We start from the raw sequence: 10,836 nt of genomic DNA, 5'->3' as shown, positions 1-10,836 counted from the left end.
CATTCCTTTGGGTGTTTGATGAAGATGATACCATGATGATGATCTTGATTAAGAGTCTAATTGCCCTTCAATTAAGATGGATTGAGTTATGGTGTTAGAGAATTTTGTCAGTGATCGAATGAATGATGATCGTTCTATTGTGACAGTTAATTAGCGCAACGACTCAACAATCTTTTTAACCACCATATTTACATATTGACCCTTATGGTATTAACTCCCATCAAATTAGATACCATAATTATGAGGCTACACACTTAACAAGTTGGGTTCCGTATATTCTCTTACACATGCACAAATAACAAAGAATTAAAAATTGCTAATTACTGAACAAAATAATCAAAATGTGTTTTCTCTGGAGAATTTAAAATATATGATATCATTGTTTTTGTTTTGGGGAGTGGTGGATCCACTATTTATTTTGCAAGTTGAGTTAGTAAATTGCATTATTTGAAGGTTTTATGTATTTACAAGTTTAAAATATTGAAAAGGTAACAAACATATTCTAAATATAACATTTGTTTATCATTAGAGATAAATTATATATTCTCTTCAAACTCGAATAATAGAATATTATTCAACACATAGGTATTTTTCATATTTATGACAAATATTTTTATAGTGGTTATATCATAAACTATATATAATATATAGTTGATAAATATATAATTTTAAATGAGTGTTTGATATTTTTTTCAATTAACTACATATGGTATAATATTTGATATAGTTTATATGTAAATTTATAGAATTGAAGGGTGAAGAAAGTAATGAGTTGAAATTTTAGAGGACATGTGCTAGGTAAAAGATAAAATAAGAAAAAAAAATGATGGAGAGGAATGAGTTCTTCCTAACTTTAAATTGTGTGTGGTGCTCATTAATATTATAAAGAGAAATATTAAGAAATGAAGTGACTACATGTTAGATATATAATGTCTACTCAAATATAAAGTGATTACATGTTGGAATAAAGAATACATAGTTGATGTTAGTTGGACATGGTATTAGCATTGGTTGTGTTTGTTAGAAGATAGAATTGGACTTTTAGTTAGTATAAATATATAGCTATGTGTTATATTACGAAAGAAGGAAAAAAAAACACATTTTTAATATACTTTTTGGATTAGGTTATAGTTTAGTTTTAATCCCTTGATACTAGAGCCATGTAGATTGACCTGTTAGGCTGTAAGGTGTGGATGCCGGGATACCGCTGAAATGGTGACCTGGCAAGTGGTGCCGCCCAGCGGCAAGGAAAGCGTGGAAAATTCACCGTCTAAAACCCCGCTTAAATCCTTCCTTGCACAATTATTCAACCCTATTTTTTGTTGATATTTACTAAACAACAATATATGAAGAAGAAGAAGATAAAGCCAGAATATAAATTGTAAAGAAGAAGATAAAAGACCAGGTGAGGAAGAAGAAGATATCTAGATATCTAATTTAGGGTTTTAAATTTTAAGTTGATGCCCAGTTTTAAGCCTAATGGATTTAACTCTTTTATTTAAATATTAAATATTTTATCTAATCAAGTTTTAATTTCTTGTGATATTATAAGTTTGTAACTAAATTAATTTAGCATACTAATTAATGAACGTATTTTTATTTTTGTTTTAATTTTTAGTTTTAGTTAGATTAAATTAATTAGGTCATACTAAATTAATTCTAGCTATATAAATATTATTAATTTTATTTAAGAAAAAAAGAAAGTGGTAAGTTGGTGACCATTTCTTTAATATTGTGAAAGGAAATGAAGTGTTGTGGGGTATGATGTGGCGCTGACGTGGCAACATAAATTGAGAAGCAAAAAGGCATCCATACCTCATAGTCTTAGTAGGGGTGCAAACAAGCAGTGTCGCTTGCTAGCTACTTGAGATTAAAGTTGAACCATCAAAAAACTCGATATGAGCCTTATATAGTCCGAGCTCGAGCCTTGCATGGGAAGATCGTTTAGACTTGTCGAGCCTCATATATTTTTTAAGTTTCAACTTTTTTGGGCTTTTATGTATTAATATCACATTGCACAGTCGAGCTCAAGCCAAGGTTAGGCTCGTTTAAGGCATTGGACATGAGCCTAAACTTGAAAAAACGACTCACCAAGCCGAGCTCTTGTAAGTGAAAACGAGCCTAGCTTGGGCTCGACTCAGCTTGTTAACAAAGTAAGTGTATCCCCAAACTACAAATCATGTTGTCTCGTTGATCGATTTTATACCTGCATGCATTTCTAGAATACAATTTGATCTGAGATCGTGATTCGTAATGTATATTGCTATGGAGGAATGTATACGGAGGAGAAGTTGTAACCGTTTCAACGATCTTGTGGTTGTTATTTGAAAGAGGAGGTTATAACATTATGGCATTCGTTGCTAATAATCTACTGCTTTCGGTTGTCATATTATTTTATTAGGGGCAAATCTGCATCTCTTCTTAATAGGTTTGTTTATACTTGTTATCTATGAGCTTATATTTACAAAATTGATTATAAATTGATGCCAGATTACCTGAATAGTGAAATTAGCTATATCAACAAGTTGATTATCTGTTTGTACTTAGATTAGTGAGGATTACGGGTAGAACATAGTTTTTTTATGTGATGGAACAAAATAAATCATTCGTTTTTAAGTTTTTTTTAATAAAAAAAAATTAGTTTATGTATAGAACCAACACATCTTTAAGTCATGAGTAGGAAAACGGTTAAAAATAAAAGGACGTGTACAAATTAGTGTGATGATTTTTTATATAGAACACATACACATTTGTATTAAAGATGTGTACACAAATAGAAAAAAACATAGACCCTTGATAAAAAAAAATTAATTTTACTTTTTTTCAGGCGATAATTTAGCGGTCTGTAATGAGCCTCGCCTATATGCATATTCATCAACTAATTACATAAGCATTCTCAGATAATCACATAAATGGTTTGGATAAACAATACCAAACACTCTTAAAACAGGTTGTTGCTATATCAAAACATAATAAGCAGATAAAACAATTCTTATTAGCAAGTTAAAACACTTAGAAGTTGTTAACAATGATTAACATATGTACCTGAATGTATTCAGACCTCTGCCTCCTGTTCCTCCACCTTTTAAAAGGAGTTAAAACTTGTAAATATAATTCAACTTCTGATGAGATATGACCCAGTGGGATGGATCCGGATAAAGACATCAAAGTCCAAAACGGGTAGAGAATTCACATGGCCAGCATGGTCCAAGTCGTCGTCTCAGAAGCGCCCAGAGATAATAAACATCTAACCGGGCGAGGCCTGGCAAAGCAGACATGGACCTATTCAACCCGGCCGGACAAGGAATAAAAAACTCCTCTAGACCACATAGATCGGGTCTTGGTTTCAACAACTTGTATTTGCAACAAGGTCATATAATTTAAATCCTGTGTAATCCATAAGCACTCATGGTCAAACTTTTGTATATATTTTTAGGTTTAGCATCAACGAGTTTAATATCAAATACAAGTATCAAAAACATCTTATCTAATTAGCTATCGGAATCAATTTGTTAAGAACATAACTTCGATTGATATCTTAAAAGTTATTAAAGCTCTTCCAGTGTCTTCATGAAAAAGATCGGTTTTGTGGTTCACCTAATGCTAAAGGTCCGAGTTTAAGCCGAATTTATATTATTTCTAGAAAGGTTGAATCTACTTCTAGACAACCCAACCGGCTCATGTCAAGCTTTTCTCACACAAACAACAAAACTACATACAATTGGGCCAATATTATTAAAACAGCAACTTCTATCAACACTTTCTCCAAACCATCTTGGTTCATGAACCCGAGATGAATGGAATATTAGCAGCTATTGTAGGAGAGAAATGTAGATTTTGAGTTGCTAAATACGCTGCAATCCCCGCAGCATAACCAGCAAACGCAAAACCACTTGCCTGGAAAACCAATAAAAACTTACATTAATATCAGTTATTGACTATAAGTTTGTAACTAACGTTCAAATAGAACATACCTTTCTTAAATACCAGAAAAAGTCAACCTTTTCCATTCCCATTAAAGCAACACCAGCAGCAGATCCAATAACAAGCATGGAACCACCAGTGCCGGCACAAAACGCAATTAACTGCCAAAATTGGGAGTCTTGGGGATAAGATGAAAGGTCATACATCCCCATGGCTGCAGCCACCAATGGAACATTATCTATAATCGCCGAAACTACCCCTATCGCGCTTGCAATCAGCGTGCTACTGGGAATATGGGCATCAAGGTAATTTGCTATTTCTCTAAGAAGCCCTGCTGCCTCCAAGCTTCAAGAGTTTCAAGAAAAATAAGTTATGTTAGAAATCTGATCCACATTTCTATTCCAATTTGTCCCAAAAAACTGTCCACTTTAAAAAATGGATACCCTTATCACTAAAGTCTTTCAAGTTCTTTCTTAAAAGGGGGACGAAAAGTAGAGGTGCGTGGTGACAGTCTAAAACAAGTAATTTTGTTACGGGCCAGGTTGACCCAAAACACCCTTTGTCTAATCTTTTTAAACAGATTGATTTTTTATGTAATATTTCTAATATGATTACAAAAATATGTGATCACAACATTTAGGGGCGTGCAAGGGCCGGTTTTGGGCACAAACCTAACCAAAACAGAAATGTCGGTTTTCCGGATTTAGTATGGGTTCAGTCCGGTTCAGTTATGGGTCAGTTTTTGGTTTTAAAATTGGGCTTGAAATGTTTGGGCCCAAAAAATTACCCAAAACAATGAACTAGAGCCTAAAACTTTTGGCCTAAGTTTTTTTGTTAATCACCTGTTTATAAATTTGGGCATTGAACTTTTGGCCCAAATCAATGAATTTGGGCCATAAAACAAATAAAAACTTCAAACAAAGTTCAGTGCGATCAGGTTTATATTTTAGTGCGCGGTTTGGTTTTGGAACAAGCCATAACCAAAACAAATCATACTTTTTAGTTCTAAAAAAATGAATAGTCGGTTATTAGTTTGGGTAAGTTTATAGGTTATTATACTCATTCCTAACAACAATAATCTAACTTTTTGAATAAAGTGATTCAATAAGTTGTATACATTAACAATACATTCAGATGACGTTTGACCAGTTCGACCCATTTGACCTGTTTCACTTTTAGCTAAAGCTGTTGGAAACAAATAATACAAATTTTCTATTATATTTTACCCCTTTGGCCTGATTGACAAAAAACGCATCAAACCATTTATCACCACTACAAAAAAGTAATCTTAGAGCATACCTACTGAAGTTTGACTTGACCTGTTTCAGTTTAGCTAATCATTCTGATTTTCCCAATTGACTCGTTAAAAAAAACACAAATTTTTATTATTTTACCTATTTGGCCAGTTAGGGGAAAACCCCGAATCGACCCATTTATCACCTCTACAAAAAGGATCTTAAGACATACCTACTAACAGATAAAAGAATACCAAGGAAGAAAAGAGCTCCTTGAGTATCGATACGTGATAATGCTTGAGGTACTTTTAACCGTTGTCTTTCTGATTCGCCATAATGGATAGCATCAGTTAATATCCAAAGAACTCCAAGCCCAAATAGCATACCCAAATAAGGAGGTAAGCCCGTTAAAGATTTGAAGATTGGAACAAATACTAATGCCCCAATTCCCACAGCAAAAACAAGTTGTCCACGTGGCGCCATCTGTTCAGATGCCAAAACATCATCTGCATTCTGTCCCTTCCCATCAACTTCACTAAAAAATATGAAAAAATGGTCAATAATGTGATGTACAACTTACAAGTTATAATCCAACGTGTCATCTTTTTGCCATGAAAATTGCAATGTTTGACTTGAGATGTGTAGTTTAAGAAAAAGCTAATTTGACTTTTCAAACAAAATCATAGTTGACTTTTTGTTGCAAACAAACCATCCTTCTTGAGAAACATCATAGTACTATGGTTCTTTTGCATTTACAAAGTTCACAAAATTGTCCAAAAAATCACTCGGTTTTGCTAAATCTAGAGTATACTTTTTGAATTTTTGCTAAAACAATGAATAATTTGCAATAACAACTGTGAAATATTAATAGTGATTATGAGAATGGGAGTAAAATTAACAAATCCTTCTAAAAAAGGAAATATTGACATCCTAACTATGAATAAATCACAATTTTCATAACCAATTATGTAACAAAACCTCTTTTTTTTTAATAAAACTTAGGTACCTTGAGAAGGACATGAGGGCCAAAGGCACTGCAAGAGAAACAATACTAGGCACAAATAGGCCCTGTAATAACAGAAATAGGATCATAATTAGTCGTTTGTTTGTATGATAGTAAATTAATTAACTGACTAATTATACTTTCTACAAAATAAAAAGATTAACAAAAGGAGAGACCGTCATTGTTGGCAATGTGGATATTTGGCCATGTATCCAAAGCATAGTGGTTGTTACATCACCTATAGGAGTCCATGCTCCACCTGCATTTGCTGCTATTACAACTACAGCACCAAGTAACCTGTTAAAAATGTATACTCATAAGATTACGTGTGAAAACTGGAAATTGGTTTCACGTATATATAGAGGTTCATTACAGAAGATTGAATTATTGCAATAACAAAAAGAACAAACCTAAATCATTTAACTTTTTCTATCACTGGTTCATAGTTTTAAAAACTTTAGTTTTTACATACGAATGTCAATGTTATATACATCAGAAATCATTAAACTATTCTGTTTATATGTTTTCCCCCTTTTAAACGTTTGCCTACGCATGTGTAGGTTCTATAAATAAACAAATCGTGTTCATGCATTTTTTTAAATGTTAAAAGAGACGAATAAGCATTGTATTTTAACTATTTTGTTTTATTTTAAATTAAACAATGAATGACTTATTTTGTTCTTTCTGTTCTCGCAAAAATTCTTCTGCATAGAACTTCACCTATACTGTGTGTGAGTATATGTATCTTTCTTTAAGTTCATGATTGATGTATTTCCTTTGAACTTTCAAAATATCGTATTTACCCCTCTAAAAGCCCTAGAAAAAAACATATTCATCAATTCCATAGTAAATAAAACAAATCAGTTAACTGTAACAACTTGTTTCACTGAATAAACAAATATAAAAACTTTATACTTCAGTTCTTATTGTTACATGAATTAATCAAGCAAAAAATAGAGCAGGGACTTATGTGTGAATTCAGCAAAAGCTCATATAAGGTTTTCTTGACAATTGTCCTTTTTGAGCAACTCGGCATAAATTTCTTACAACAATAGTTTTTTCTCCCCAAAATAAGGACTTCACGTGTGCAATTCTTTATTAAAGTAAATAAAAATGAAACACAAATCATTTAGCTAAAATTACATACTTTCGGTATTCCGATGGAGGTACCAATTTCCTCAATAAAGAAACCATAACTATTGTAGATGTGAGGTTATCAAGCACCGAGCTAAGGAAAAAAGTCACAAAGCCAACCTGAAATCATCATCAATGTTTATATATGATAAAGCAGAATACTGATGATGCCATTATTTGGTAAAAGGGATGTATGCTTAAGCATGATTTGGCCTTCAGTTACCAAATAGATTAAGTTTAAACTTTAAACATATATATTTAAAAAATGGAGGGAAATATTTTGAAGGAAAAGTGCTACTATTTGAATGAATGCAATGAATATTATAACTGTTTAAAAATAAAAACAAAAACAAAAACAAAAAAAAAACAAATTACTAACCACCCAAAGGAGGGAACGTGGTTTGCGAGTGGTAATATTGTCAGTGACCAACTTAAATTTTTGATGAGCATCAACTATTTCCACTATTGTCATTGCACCAAGCAAGAAAAACACTATTTCACTAACTTCTGCTGATGCATGTGTTAACTCTGCTACAGCTATGTCAGTTGAAGGGGCCTGCATGACAAAATTTGCAATTTTTGGAATTATTATAATGTGGATACATATATATTTAGGAATAGTACTTAACTAAAGAAAATGGGCATAATATATGCGGTTACACATATTAAAACAACTTTATAAGCCACCCAAATATGTATTTGGTTTCATTTATACCAAATTTGGTCAAAACATGATAATGATACCAAAAAATTAGAGAAGTGCAAAAACACCCGTGCATCAATCTTTCAGAAGTAATGGTCCGATGTAAAAAACTAGTGTGTTTTTTGTTATTCTATAATATCCTAACATTGCTGATTTTGGTATAAATAAAACTAAATATATGGATAACCTTTGGAAAAAAAAAAAAAAGAACAAATTGCATGATATAAAAAAACAAACTTCACACTTCCCCCATGATTCTAGCAACCAAATTATAAGTTAGGTGGAAAACAGAAACCATCTTACGGTTTATTACTTTTTTTAACAACCAGCCTCAGTTTAACCGAATATAACTGTAAATTGTTATGTGCCACTAGCTGATGGTATGCCAGTTGCCACATCAGATGCCACATAGGCAAAACTGTGTTTATGGGAAAAACTTAAAAAACAAATTTACTCAAAATTTGAAAACATTATACTTTTTCTAAAGTTTGCATTGAAAAGTAATTATTAAATTTTACATTAGATGCCACATTGCCACAACGTCAATTTCTGAACAATCGGGGAAAAAATATAAGTTGATCACTAAGATCGGTTATAAAAAGTAAGCTGGTTTCTATTTTGCATCTAATTTAAAGTTGGTTGCTAAAATCATGAGAAAAGTGTAAAGGTTGTTTCTATTGCATAAAGAACATATAAAATCCAAATTAAGGATGTTAATGTCTTACTCCAATGCTTCTAATAACCCACAAGCTTACTGCCATTAGTAAACCAATCCACTTTTATTAAAGGCAATTGACTCTTCAAATATTATGCCAGCATACCCTATTCCAAACAACAATGCCATTGCAAGATCCTGCATCAAGAAACATAATAAAATCATTTAAATCAAATCAAATATCAATTGAATCCGATCATAATATTATCAGACATGTAAAAAGCAATGAGATTATGAAAAGCACGCACCTGGTTTGCAGCCACCCATGAATGATTAATTGCAACCGCCCCAGTTGCAGCAGCTCCAAATATAGCCAAAGCTTTTAATAAATCGGTTTTTGGCTGGTAAGTAGCTTCGTATTCTTGTGAGCTTGTTTCATCCACTGAACATAAAGGATCACAAGCTCCCGTTGATGTTATATCCTAATATTGAAAATGATGTTATCATCAATATCTTAAAAAAACCCTAACAATTCCAGAAATCTATTGGTAAACTACCAATACATATGTTAATATTGCAGGACTTGTATTAACCGTAGGTTGATTATTCAAGTTTGCTTTATAGTTCAATTTCAGTCTAATGTTAAGTGGAAGCTGTGTATGTATTTCAGTCCTACTCAAGTTAGTTTTACAAATGGACTATTTTCTTTTAAACTATATGAATTTTTTAAAGCTCAAACTGTGAAACCAAACCGGAACCAAACTGTTAGTAATAAAAACTGTGAAAACCGAACCATAAGCAACAGTATTAATGCTGCTAATCATCTACTTTTAAGCTACACAGTTGATGAACCAACTGATTAGTTACAGATTACAGATCACAATACAGATCTAGGTTAAGAAATGAGTGAATATTAATTTAGTAAGACCTGAAACTGCTTATTGGAATTAGGTTGCTGTTGAATTGAAGATGAGTTTGTTGTATTATCTCCTCCTCCACCTCCACGTGCCTTATCTTCTGCACGTGCCAGAACTCCATTCTTCCTTTTCTGCGATGATAATAATAATAATAATAATTTGGATGTTAACAGTGGCGGAGGTAACGATGATGATGCGATGTATGAGCCTCGGTGGTTTCTGAATTGGGGATTTAAGGAGTGAGAGAGTGTTCTAAGTGGAAGCAGACTGCTACAAGACATTCAGATGATTCTCTTGATTACAACTACGGCAGGAGGTTACGGTGGTGGTGGTGGTGGTGGTTGTTGACGGTGGCTGAGGCGTTGTTGGGATTATCGTACAGTAAGATTTGAGAGGCAAAATTTTGTTTCTAACTAGCTATTAAAAGTACACACGTGTAGGTGGTCAACTTTAAAAAAACTGGTCAACATATAGATTATTTATTTTTTAAATAAAAATGTGAGTGACTTGAGTGTGTAGAATTAATTGATTGGTTGGAAAAACTTTGGCTCCAAATTCCAGGCCTCTCAACCCGTTAACTGGTTAGTGTTCAAGGGGGCTTCTTCTTGTTTGGCGCTCGTGTTAACGGTGATGAAATGGCTTGGTTAAATAAATGTTGGTGAGGTGGCAAGTGCACAACCCATTACAATTAGTTTAAAGTTAATATCTCGGGGTGTTGACATAGAGAAATAATGTAAGCTTTAATCATTCAACTAGAAAACAAAAAAACATTGGTTTACTTTTTAGGTGTCGCGATAAAGTGTACTTGTGACGAAACGGGTTAAATGCATTACGTGTTCGAAAGCTATCATGCATTACAATGAGTATGCTACGAGAAGTCGGTTGGTATCGATACAATCCGTAACTATAAAAGTTTGTGGCAAAAGTTTCATTATCAAAATGAAGGGCCAAAAAGTAAATATGTAAATTGAAATGCCAGTTTATCATTACTAAAATTGATGGGTCAAAAAATAAAGACGTGAGTTAAAAGGGGAAACGTTTCATTACAAAAGTTGAGGGGCTGAGAAGTAAATATGTGTGTATCATTCTTGCACACGAGTCATTTTATTCTTCTCTGTATCATTATAATTTTGTTGGATGCTCGGAGATGTAAGTCCGACCTCGGTTGAAAGGGAGAACAAAGCTCTCCTTGTAAGGGGCGAGAACCTTCTCTACCAATATGTGTTTTGCTGTGACAAACAATTCGTTGCGTGAAAACATAACTG

The 10,836-nt window shown here is 32.9% G+C and overlaps 1 pseudogene across 1 annotated transcript; it reads right to left on the bottom strand.

The window, feature by feature from the left end:
* Window positions 1-3,349: 3,349 nt before the first annotated feature.
* LOC143609219 (sodium/proton antiporter 2-like) lies at window positions 3,350-9,901 on the bottom strand (annotated as a pseudogene). Its single transcript, XR_013149383.1, has 10 exons — window positions 9,583-9,901; window positions 8,963-9,136; window positions 8,725-8,852; window positions 7,676-7,852; window positions 7,310-7,416; window positions 6,339-6,459; window positions 6,166-6,227; window positions 5,392-5,694; window positions 3,975-4,269; window positions 3,350-3,897 (listed from the first exon to the last, which is right to left on the bottom strand). The product of XR_013149383.1 is annotated as a sodium/proton antiporter 2-like (transcript).
* Window positions 9,902-10,836: the final 935 nt, after the last annotated feature.

This window comes from Bidens hawaiensis, unplaced genomic scaffold, assembly GCF_021521415.1.
Source record: "Bidens hawaiensis isolate Kalapana, Puna unplaced genomic scaffold, B.hawaiensis_p1.1 tig00419516_1, whole genome shotgun sequence".
NCBI lineage: Eukaryota > Viridiplantae > Streptophyta > Magnoliopsida > Asterales > Asteraceae > Bidens > Bidens hawaiensis.
This window is presented reverse-complemented; position numbering and strand designations above follow the sequence as displayed.